Genomic DNA, 12,610 nt, shown 5'->3' with positions numbered 1-12,610 from the left:
AATGGCCTGAAAAGACATGCCCCCCCAAAGGGGAGCGACCCTTGCCCAAGGGGACGCCCCCCCATCCACTACACACACAATCCCTGGTGCCTAAGTGGCTTCTGCCCCCCTTGGGGGCAGATGGACCTAAAAAAAATAGGCCGATCTGCCCCCAAGGGGGGCAGAAAAGGCCAACAGTTCTCTGCCCCCTTGGGGGGGGCGCCCCTTGCCCAAGGGGGCACCCCCCCACACATAAATGCACAAAACAATATACATCGCTGGTGATCTAGTGTTTTCTGCCCCCCTTGGGGCAGAAATGGCTACAAAGTAGCCAGATCTGCCCCCAAGGGGGGCAGAAATGGCCGTAACTAATTGCCCCCCAAAGGGGAGCGACCCTTGCCCAAGGGGCCGCTCCCCGCGTGCCAGAAACAGGTAAGTAAACAAAAAAAAAAAAATCCCTGGTGTCTAGTGGGCATTCCTGCTGCCCGATCGCAATGCGATCGGGCAGCAGGAATGCTCAAAGAGACACCGGGGAAAAGGAAAAGCCTTTCCTTTTCCCTGGTGCCTCTTTAAGCCCAACCCCCCACCCACCGGGAAGAGATTCTTACCTCTTCTCTCGTCGCCGCATAGGAAGCAAATGGCTTCCTGTGCGGCGAGGATCCCATAATGAAGTCAGCGTGCGATCGCGCGCTGACGTCATTATGGGGGCGTGGGGGGGTCGGGGGTGGAAGGGGAAGGGCTTCCCCTTCCATCCCCGACTTTGGGGGGTGGGAGGGAAGCACACAGAGGGAGCGAGAGCGCTCCCTCTGGGCTGTGTGCCGAGGACGTAGTGGTTACGTCCTCGGCACACCAGCACTGTGCCGCGGGACGTAACCACTACGTCCGCGGCACAGAAGGGGTTAATGAAATCTTATCAGAGTTGCCATATTGTGACTATGCTATTGTGTTTCTTGGTTTTGAGATTAACACATCTGCTTTTAGAACTGTAATTAATAGGGAATTCTACTAAACTGGTGTGGTTATTCATGACTGTAAGGTCATGGTGGTGTCTTGAATTGATTAATGTCTTTGACTAAAGTGAAATGCATTGTGGTAACAAATATTGATGACATTATTGATGTATTGATTGACATATTGATTAGCTATCTCGTCCTAAGGTGTCTCTCAACTGGGTCAAAAGATTCATTGGCCTAAAATGAGTCCTAATGTGTAATAAATTATCGTAAAGGGACGTGTTACCAGTTCTGTAGTAGGACTAAAGACACAAGTGTGGTCTTGGCTGTAATACAGGAGGTGCCAGTGCACCTGTAGCGCAGGCACAATCTCAAGGGAACATGCCATCCTTTTCATGGGTGCTTTAACCCAGGCAAATGAGGAAAGAAATTGCCTCTGCATCTGCGCCATAGGTTGAGTTTAACCTTGTGGCCATATCTACCAGAAAAAGTATGTTTTTTCTCCCATTTAATTAATTTCCAAGGGCTGTTCATCCACGTTGCTAAGTATTTCACTCCGTCAGAAACTCAAATGAATTCTAAAATGTCTACCTAATGTAAACTTATTGAATCAAAATACCTTGAATTCTCCCTATAATTCTTATTCCCTGTGATGAGAGTTATTACAATTTTTTGCCAGAGCTTCCCATGTTTAAGAAGGTCAAAATATAAGGCCTGTATATAACATGACATTAATTAAAGTAGCCAGTATTCCAATGGTTTTATTATCTAAGAGTGATTGATGGTCATCCTAGTTGCCGCAGGGTTATGAGTAAAGACTTCAGATTTCTCTGACTTGTGAACTGCACCATACAAAATGGGTTTACCACATTTAACTTGTGTCATGGAATTATAAATCAGTAATTAAAATGTTTCAATGCATATCAGCTTTGGCCCTTATTTTGACATGGCTCAGAAGACATATTCCAATTCTAGGCTTTCAGTGTCTGGGAAGTTTTAGTATATTTAGAATTTAGCATTCATTGCATAATGTGGGAAATATTGTCAGGATGCCATTTGCTGTTCTTTTTCAGGCGAAAATACAAATTCAGAATCTTATCTGTCAAGACTTTGGTCCATTGCTATGGCAGTTTTCCTCTCAAGCATTAGTTTATCCAACTTTCTGTTCTACCCATTAGCCAGGTTGGTTATATATCAATGTACAGCCAGTGTAGCAGACTTTTGTCACAGTTTTAGGAACCTGTGCTTTAGATGAGAATCAATCAATTTTTGGGTACAGAAATGCATTTTTGATGGAGATTTGCTAGTTTTCCAGCATTGTGATATTCACATGCAGGAAGGAGGCACTCTAACTTAGCCAAGAAGAAATCCAAGGGCTTAACATAAAACTGGTCTGCCTGCACAGCACCAGCATATATCAACAAGTCAGCATTCCATAACCACGTCAACCTTCAGTGCAACATCTAAATATTCAATTATATGAGATAGGATGATGTGCCCTTTAACTCTTTTGTAGATTCAGTCGATATTGTATTCAGGATCAATCGGACATTTTTGGTGGGTTTTGGAGGTCTTGTGAGCTTTTGCATTAAAATGTCTGTTGAACTGAGGGTCGACTAGAATGTGAAAGAATTTTTTTTATATTCATCTACAATTGTTTGATTCAGTGTTTGGGGAATTTTAAAATTGTGTGTGTTTTTGAAGTCTGACTACTATTCTGCTGGGATATTTTTTAGACTGCGTTTAGGATATTTGTGAGGATAATCTTTGGATATTTGGGGCATTTTTCAGGCACTATTGTCTATTGTGCCCCTTTATTCCTCTGAAAGACTCCAGTGCAACCGCAGTATTTCACACTTACCACTAAGGCCCTCATTACAACCCTGGTGGTCGGTGATAAAGCGGCGGTAATACCGCCAACAGGCCAGCCGTAATTTTTTTAAATTATGACCACAGCAGGAATCCACCCACACAGACAGCCACTTTTACACACCGACCGCAATGGCGGTAGCAACAAGCACCACAGAGGTAACCGCCACCAGCCATTCGGAAGACAAAGTTCCGCCCACTGTATTAAGACAGGCCTATCCGCCACCTTTTCCGGTGCGGTACCAACAACATCAAAAGCACAGCAGAAGCAGTACACAGAAGGCAAAAGACTCACCTCTGGAGACTCAAGGAAGAACCACGCCGCCATGGAGCCCGGGTTGCACATCTTCCCCATGCTTGTATACCTCTTCATGCATTACAAACTTCAACACCAGCGAAGACGACCAAGGTGAGTACTGCCGCCTAGCACACAAGGGAGGGGGGAGGAAAAAGAGAGTGACACACACATGCAACACCCCCTCCCCCAACACCATACACACAAACAGATGCAGTAACATTATATATCTACCCCGCGCCCCTCAGGAATAATGCAAGGACAAAAGGAATTGATTAAAGTGAGTGTAATAAGATAAAATAGTAGAAATACATGCTTCTATATCAAAACAGTATATACATATATACAAATGGAGGGACACTGCCCATTCCTCAATGTCTGTGGGCCACAGGGCCACTACACATCGGCCAAGGCCCGACCACACTCCTGTACCAACATGGAGAGAACACTGCAGGGGCATCAGGTCGAAAATACACAGGCACCTCAGGGGGACAGGAATAGGGGGACACCTCAGCCAGAAGATGGTACAACACCACTGGTCCTGGAGAGGGCTAAATGCCCTGTGCGATGTCCTGGGGAGTACAAGGCCACAGTGTCTCAAGTGGGTGATTTGCCCACTGCTTGGTCCTAGGGAGTGCAAAGCCACAGTCTCTCAAGTGGGTGGTTTTCCCACTGCCTGGTCCCGGGGAATGCAAGGCCACAGTCTCTCAAGTGGGCGGTTTGCCAACTGCTTGGTCCTGGGGAGTGCAGAGCCAGTCTCCTGTCTTTCCTGCCTGCTGGTGCAAGCCCCTCGCCTTTCCCTTTCGCAGCTGGTGGTGCCTCCTTGCCCTTCCCTTTGGCAGCTGGTGGTGCCTCCTAGCCCTTCCCCTTGGCAGCTGGTGGTGCATCCTTGCCTTTCCCCTTGGCAGCTGGTGGTGCCTCCTTGCCCTTCCCCTTGGTAGCTGGTGGTGCCTCCTTTCCCTTCCCTTTAGCAGCTGGTGCAGGCACACTTTCTGTACTGATGGCTGGTTCCCTGGAGCCTCTCCCACCTGCAGTAGCTGTCGACACTACTGTGGATGTGGACTGGGTGGCTTAGGTGCTTGTCTGGGTTCTGACCACCTTGGCCCAACATAAAGGACGGGGGTTGGGGTAGAGAAGAGTTCAACGGTGGAGAGGAAAAGCTTCTTAGGGACATTGGGGTGGGAAGAGGGTGAAGGTTTGGGAGTGGAGGAAGAGGGAGTGGTTGTAGGAGGTGTCTGTCTGCTGATTTTGGGAGCAGGTGCATAGGCTGGATGCTGTCGTTGTGTGACTGAGTACTTGCGTTTGTGTACTTTGGGAGGAGTGGATCCAGACACAGTGGGAGAGGACACAGCTGGTGATGCCTCCTTGCCCTTCCCCTTGGCAGCTGGTGGTGCATCCTTGCCCTTCCCCATGGCAGCTGGTGGTGCCTCCTTGCCCTTCCCCTTGGGAGCTGGTGGTGCCACCTTGCCCCTCCCTTTGGCAGCTGGTGCAGGTACACTTTCTGTACTGATGGCTGGTTCGCTGAAGCCTCTCCCACCCGCAGTAGCTGTCGACACTACTGTGGCTGTGGACTGGGTGGCTGAGGTGCTCACCTGGGTTCTGACCACCTTGGCCCAACATGAAGGACGGGGGAGGGGTAGGGAAGAGTTCAATGGTGGAGAGGAAAATCTTCTTAGGGACATTAGGGTGGGAAGAGGGCGAAGGTTTGGGAGTGGAGGAAGAGGGAGTGGTTGCAGGAGGTGTCTGTCTACTGATTTTGGGAGCAGGTGCATAGGCTGGATGCTGTTGTGAGGTGGATGGCTGTTGTGTTACTGAGTACTTGCATTTGTGTACTTTGGGAGGAGTGGGCCCAGACACAGTGGGAGAGGAAACAGGGGACGTGTGCATGGATGTGGGAGTGGTGATTGCCAGTGAGGGGTGTGTAGTGATAGGTGTGCTGGTGATGGAGGTAGTGGATGAGAATGTAGTGCATGCAGGTGTGAGTGGAGACGCTACTGGGAGGGTGGTGGATGAGGAAGAGGAGGGAGACACAGTGGAGGCAGAGGATGCTGGTATGTCTGCATCTGAATGGTGTTTGTGTGAGTGCCTGTGGGATGATGTGTGGTGCTTGTGTTTGACTGAGCCACTCCTTTGTGTTGTCTTGGGTGCATGCTGGTCTGAATGTGTGCCTGGGACAGTTTGGGGTTGAGAGGAATGGGACTGGGTAGAGGAAGTTGGAGGGGGAGGCTAGAAACAGGGACAATGGCTGCCATTAGGGAGGAGGCCAGAGCCTGGATTGATCTCTGTTGGGTATCCATGTCAGAGTGAATGCCCTCCAGGAATGCATTTGTTTGTTGCAAATGGGCTACCAGCCCCTGGATTACATTCACTATGGTGGACTGCCCAACAGAGATGGATCGCAGGAGGTCAATAGCCTCCTCACTCAGGGCAGCAGGGCTAACAGGGGCAGGGCCTGAGGTGCCTGGGACGAAGGAGATGCCCACCCTCCTGGGTAAGCGGACACGGGAAACATGCTGAGGGGCTGCTGGGAGGGCAGTGCTGCTATGGGGGTGGGAGCTGTACCTGTAGTTGGGGTGGGCAGAGAAGTGTCCGCCACCAGTAGGGAGCTTCCATCAGAGGAGGTATCACTGTCACAACTGTCCCCTACTGTCTCCGCCGTGGTGCTCCCCTTGCCCTCCGTCCCACTGGTGTACTCACCGTCGGTAGATTCGGCCTCATGGGCCCTGTGGGATGCAGCTCCGTCCATCGCCGGTGCCTCTGCTCCTCCGCCAGATGATGCTAATGCACATAAGGACAGGGTGACAAAACAAAAAGGGTGGGGAAGAAACAAAGTATTCACTTGGTCAATGGCTGATCCAACACCAACGTTGGGGTACACGACACACACACACACACACACACACAGGGAACAGCCCTACGCACTAGGCAAAGCAATACCAGTCACAATGCTAGTCACCAGGCCATGGACAGGAATACCTAACGCCAACAGCAGCATACCTGGCACCCACAGACCCCTGCCCAGTAGTGGATGTCTACTAGCTTGGTAGGAGGTGGTGTTCATCAGCCCCTGCCCAACATGGGACCTACCCTGCAATGTCCAGCCTGGCCTAGGGGCACCCACAGATCCACATCCCCCAGCCGGAGACCACCCCACCATGTGCAAGTAGTATATTGGGAAACTGTACTCACCCCCTTGTGGCTGCTGTGATGCCCTCAAGCACCCATCCAGCTCCGGATAGGCCACCGCCAGTATGTGGGCCATCACGGGGGTTAGGTTTCGACAGGCACCCCTTCCTTGTTGGGAGGCCATCCCCAGCTGGGCCTCTGCCATCTTCCTTGCCCAGCATCTTAAGTCCTTCCACCGTTTGCGACAGTGTTTGCTCCAACTGCCATAGACCCCCAGGGTCCACACGTCCTTGGCGATGGCATGTCATATACCCTTTTTGTGATGGGTGCTGACCTGCAGAAAAATAAACATAGAAAAATGTATCAGTCCGGTCTGTTACTCTCATGGTCCACCAGAGCCCTCACATCCCCTTACGCACAGACAGTGGCCACCATGCATGCATCACGCTGCCCAGAACCCTTTCACCAACCCCCCTACATGAGGCCCTCACACACAGCACTCCATGCATTCAAGCCACATGCATCGTGCTCACAATGTACTCACCTGTTGGTCTGGAGGCCCATACAGCATTCAGTACTGGGGTAAGACCCCATCCACCAGTCTCTCCAACTCTGCAGCGGTGAAGGCAGGGCCCCTTTCCCTAGTGATACGAGCCATGGTCGGATCCAGACACAGGTCACAGCAGCACAAGCAGTGTAGGTCCTCTCCTGTTGAAGGTCAGGTAGCAAGTGAGTGAACAGATAGAAAATGGCAGTCACGTCGGCAGTGGTGCGTATCCATCACCGCCTGTGTACATCACCATTGGCCACTGTAACCCATAGGGCCCAATAACAACCAATGAGGAGTTGCAAAGCAGTACTCGACAGCCTCCCGCAACGGTGCACAACGTCAGCGGCATTACCTCATTTCTACATGTCCATCCACACAGGACAGGCGGACACCATTTCAGGGGGGAGGGGCAGGCCATGGCACCTAACTGCATCACAGTACACCTAGGCACTATTTGGGTCTATCCAACAACATACTGTTACAGTCACAACAGGCAATGCAGTGTAGTGTTTGGAAATGTGGAATACTGACCAGCTGCTCACCGTTTTGCCCCCTAGATTACAACCGCTGAACCGTCGTTCCACCTCTTCCTGATGTCATCCCTTGTTCTGGGGTGCTGTCCCACGGCGTTGACCCTGTCCATGATTCTCCACCATAGCTCCATCTTCCTTGCAATGGATGTCTGCTGCACCTGTGATCCGAATAGCTGTGGCTCTACCCGGATGATTTCCTCCACCATGACCCTTAGCTCCTCCTCAGAGAATCTGGGGTGTCTTTGTGGTACCATGGGTGTAGTGTGAGTGGTGTGTGTGAGGGTGTGTGGGGTGATGTGTTGGGGTGTATGCTGTAAGGTGCGTGGATGGTGTATTGGTGATGGTGTTCTGTGGCTCTGGTTCTGTGGGTGCTCTTGGTGTCTCTCTCTCTGTTGTCAATTTTTTTGAGTCGTAAAGGGTTGTGGGTGGTGTGTGTGTGTTTTATAGTGGTGGGTGGTGTGTGTATGTGTGTCAGGAGTGTGTAGTTTGAATTTTTCAATGTACAGTTGTTTTGTTAGGTTGTGTGTAATTTGAGCACAGCCGTATGTACCGCCAATGGCTTAGCGCCATTGAATGTCCGCTGTGGTGATTCTTGGGTCATAAATGCTGCGGGCGTAGTTCTGTTGGGGTATCGGTGTGGGTTTTGCTATTGCCAGTTTATCGTGTGTGTCTGTATAGTGATGGATTGCTATAGGTGTGTCATAATATGGGTGGCGGTAAATCGCCACGGCGGCGGTATGTTGGCAGTAGTCAGCATGGCTGTAAGCGGGACATACCGCCAATATCATAATGAGGGCCTAAGTCTTGTGCAAGGGGAAGCCTAAATATGCCTAATTAAATATTTAGTTGTGCACTACATCCTAAAATACCTAAAAATGTGGGTACTTTGGATTAGAAAAAAAAAAGCACACTTGAGACTATCATGGTTCTACTAAAAAAGTTTGGTGATCTTATTGATGCAACGTGCACACTTATTTGAGGTATGTTTTAGCACTAAAGTTAAATGTACAAACTGGACTGTAAATTACATGTCATGTTTTTAAAAACAGATCCATTTGCTTAAGGGAATACCGTCTTTGGTGTCTGGTGGGAACAAGTGCAAATGAGGTACAGAGTGAGGGTGCCATGCAGAGAATGTTATTCTTTAACCCCTGATATTGTTTCAGTGTCCCATAAATGAAATCTAATAATACTTTGAAACTACACCAAACTCTGCACACCACCACTTAACAAATGTTGATGTAGGACCAACATTTCTGAACTTTATTATTGGCAGAATTATTTAACAGGGATGGGGTGACCCCTCTGGTATTTTTCCAGTGGTCTGCAGGCCTGCTGCGGAACAGCAATTTGACAACAAATCAATTTGTATTGCATCCAAGGTTTTGGACAAAAGAAATAAAGCAACATTTCATGGTCTGTGATAAGCTGCTGAAACATAAGAAACTTTACTTTTCATTCGAGTAGTTATTGAAGAGATGAATAGATGTCATTACAATTGTGTTCAGAGGTCTTAAAATTTCATTGACAGAGAGCTTGATCTTGATGGACACTTTTTCATGCACATGTTGTGTAGGTATAAAAATGAAACACCAAATAAAGCCTACGAAGCGTCTTTGTCAATGCAAACATGACTTTGTCCAATACTTTTGAAATGATTCACTATATATGAGCACATACAGTTCATGTAATTGTATTTTCTTAGAATCCTTTTTGGGTACTAAAGAGACAATATTGTCGTCCTACTGAATTTGCTTCAAAAACAATATGCTTTTTTTTTTCTTTATTCCTGGTAGTACATATAAAACGTCCTATGAAATGTGAGGAATTGGGGATATCAAATGGTGCAAAATGTTAATTTACACTGGGCTATATCTTTTTCAACAATTGTAAGAGATATGTGTGTATCTATTTTTCATGTGGTTGTTGAGTAGACTGTATTTTATGTATCTGCACCTAAACTATTACATTATAGTCAAAATCATTTTATAAAAAGTTATTAGAAAAAAATCTAAGGTTAACTTAATATGGGAAAATGAAGTGGACCATCTGAAGACATAATTTCGACTTAAGATGTGCCTGCCATACATCTCACAACATGCACCAAATGACAGCAGTAATCTACTCAGAGAAGGTTGCCTAATGAAACTGCTCTGAAATTCTAAAAAATAATTATGCACAGAATATCCTCCAGAGAGCAGATATAATTAGTAATAAAGGGAAAAAGGGGAGGAATGACATTTTAAAGAGAAAATAGCAGATCGTCTTTCAAATGCCATAAATTAAACAATAGGAACGTGCAAGCGGAACAAAAGTAATAGCAATTACTCTCATTCATCTTCACTGAACCTATATTAATTATGCGGTAAGGAAAATTTGTTTTCATGTTATGTACTTTGAAAAAGTAAAAGCAATATTCAGTCCCAGTGAATGATCTAAGTGTGTTGCATTTTCTAAACCAGTGAGTTATGCCTAATGACTCATTCTTTCTAAAATGTTTGCGAGGATAAGGCCTACCCCTTGACTCCACTGAATTGAATATCACATATGTGTGTTGAGGTAGCACCTGTCAGGCAGTGCTTTCAAGTCTAGTAGTTTTTATGTCTTCATAGATGGGGTGGCTCCTCCATCAGGGCAGAGGAGCCTCGCCCCCCACCAGCAGCAGAAGCTGCAAAACCTTTAACAAACAAAATGATAATAAACCCTGTTTATTATTGTTTCATTTGCTAAAGGGGCTGGGCCACAGGAGTGATGAGCACTGAGGGGACTACAGTGTGTACTCCCCCATTGCACATGTATGTTTGGCCCGCCGTCTCGGGCTGGTGAAATATACATGCACAGTAGGTTGTCTCCAGCCCGGCACTGCATTGTCGGGCTGGAGAGAGCCTGCACAGGCTCCCAGTCTGCCTCGGAGCACCCTTCCTGGGTGCTTCCAGAAAATCCTGATGCTGCTTTGAGCAGTGTCAGGATTGGCCGCAGTGCAGGCTGGGAGCTTGTGCCTGCAGCCTGTGACAGAGGTGCGGAGCGGCGCGGCGAGGATCGAGGTAAGTTTCTATTTTTTGTTTGTTTCTTTTTAAATTAAATTTAAGCCCCCATACCCTTGTGTCACACCTGCCCCACTCCTTATGAGCGAAGCGAACCGCCTTTGTTCATAGATAAAAGTTGCACTTCTAAATTAAATCAACATCTGTTTTATAGGTTAAACACAACCGTTTTGCTTTTTCTTGCCTTGTCAATGAAATACATTAATATATAAGCTTATACCATTATTCATAATTTTCTCACCTGCATAGCAAATATGCGTTTGCAGAAACTGGATGCATGGATTTCAAACAGTACACCTTTATTCGCAAAACTGCGAACTGTGGATTTTTATGTGAGTAGATGGCACTCTAGACAAAGGGTTGTCCTCTAGATGTGTTGATTTGCCACACTCGTCAAAAAAGCTTCTCCTGTGGGTGTATATTTGAAAGTTATTCGTAAACATTGTGCTTTAATTGTGAAATGGTGGACCTTAATGTCACAAACCTTGCAGTGCCCTCACCCACCTTCATAGCATATATAAACATCTACTTGAAACAGGCATCAATATTTCAAAACTCATAGGATGGACTTCTAAACAGGCCCACTACTTAGGTATTTCAATGAAAGTGATTTTCAATGCTTTCATCAACCCTGTGAATTTGGTTGTTCTGCTTTGTAAAGATCTACAGGAGTGCTTTGGGCTGGGATGTGCAAGGTAGTTTTGGGAATCAGGAGCAATAAGGAAAGATACTCATATCAACAGCATGTTACTCTGCTAGTACAGACAGCCTACAATATCTGACTTTGGGCCTGATTTGAAACATATATATCCTTTCCAGAGAAGCAGTTAATTTTGTTACAATATTAACCATACTACATTTACTGTCAGGGCTGGATGTTCTTCTGGTTTATTTAGATCCTTGCACCACTTCTCTGTGTTAGGATATTCTTCCCAAACCTTTTTCTGCTTCATGCCCTCCTTTCACCATTGTTCTATCATTCTCCTTACCATCACACCATTTTCCGCTCTCTAGCTCCTGTCACCTTTTCCGGCCCACCCATCTTCTTCTATTTACATTTGATTCCAATATTTTGTTGAAAATTTCCTCTAATGTGTTCCCCTGGTACCCTCTGCTACTATTCCCACTATTCCTCTACAGTATTTTACCCTCTTTTTGATACATTTTCCCTCCCTGTTATCTGCCTATTTATTTCTGTCATTAAACATTTAATTCCATTAGTTCTGGACCTGTGATTTGATACCAAGCATATGTGTTGGTTTCACTTCTTCAAGTCTGGCCTTTGAGACAGATTTAGCTGTCTCTTTTGATTATTGTTTTTTCCAAAAAGTATTTTTACATTTAAAGAGGGAACTTTGGTCAGGTGGCATCATCCACTTGTCTGGTAAATTGTCATTCAGATGTTGCTTTCTTGCAGCACTGCAAACAGCATGGGGCTGATCATCAGCCCTCTTGAGTGACTAGCCCTTAACTTTGAGTGACTGCATAAAGCCTATGGACGGTGTTCACGTCTGACTAAAAATAATTATTTCTCTTCCATGAAAAAGCTGCTTCAAAGCGGGTTTCTTATTTTATTTATTAATTATTTCAGATTTAAATATCTGCTAATTGTTTTGCTTGCAACCCTTTTTAATGTTGCTTTTATAAAGTGTTTAAGTGGCATTGTAATATAGAGGCTGCTTGGGATTTAGGCACTTAGTTAAGTGTTGTTTTTCCCTTGTATCCTTCATAAATACCAAAAATAATCATAAAATGCATGCCACAACTGAAAGGCTTATTCTTTAAAAGATGTCACTAGTACAACAGAGAATATATTTTTTTTAACTTACATTTTTTATTGAGGTCATAAGGCAGCTATACTGGTGGCATATTTATTTTTTCTTTTTATTTTGTAGCACAAGTAAAATTAGCCATTGCACCATCTTGCCAAGACCAGAAATATTGACTTCGCCAATGCTTTTTTGTCATTCTAGCTATTCATCAACACAATTTTTAAAAGCTGAATGGGTCTATCCAGCGCTTCATTCATCTAATCTACTTGTGTCCTGCCTTATTAGTATCCCATCAAAAATAGCTTTCCCCTGCCCTTAAGATTTGCTGAAGTCTGATATCATTTATTTAGTTTTGTGAAAGTAGAAAATCCAGCATTGGATCTGGTTTCAAAGTTAATTATTGATCCTCTCTCGCAAAGTTCAATTTCTTCATTTATATTTTGACTTCATATTGTATGTGCTGTACGGTGCAAAACATAGAATTGTTCT

The sequence above is a fragment of the Pleurodeles waltl genome, chromosome 1_2, assembly GCF_031143425.1.
Source record: "Pleurodeles waltl isolate 20211129_DDA chromosome 1_2, aPleWal1.hap1.20221129, whole genome shotgun sequence".
Taxonomy (NCBI): Eukaryota; Metazoa; Chordata; class Amphibia; order Caudata; family Salamandridae; genus Pleurodeles; species Pleurodeles waltl.
Note: the sequence above shows the minus strand (reverse complement) of the source record.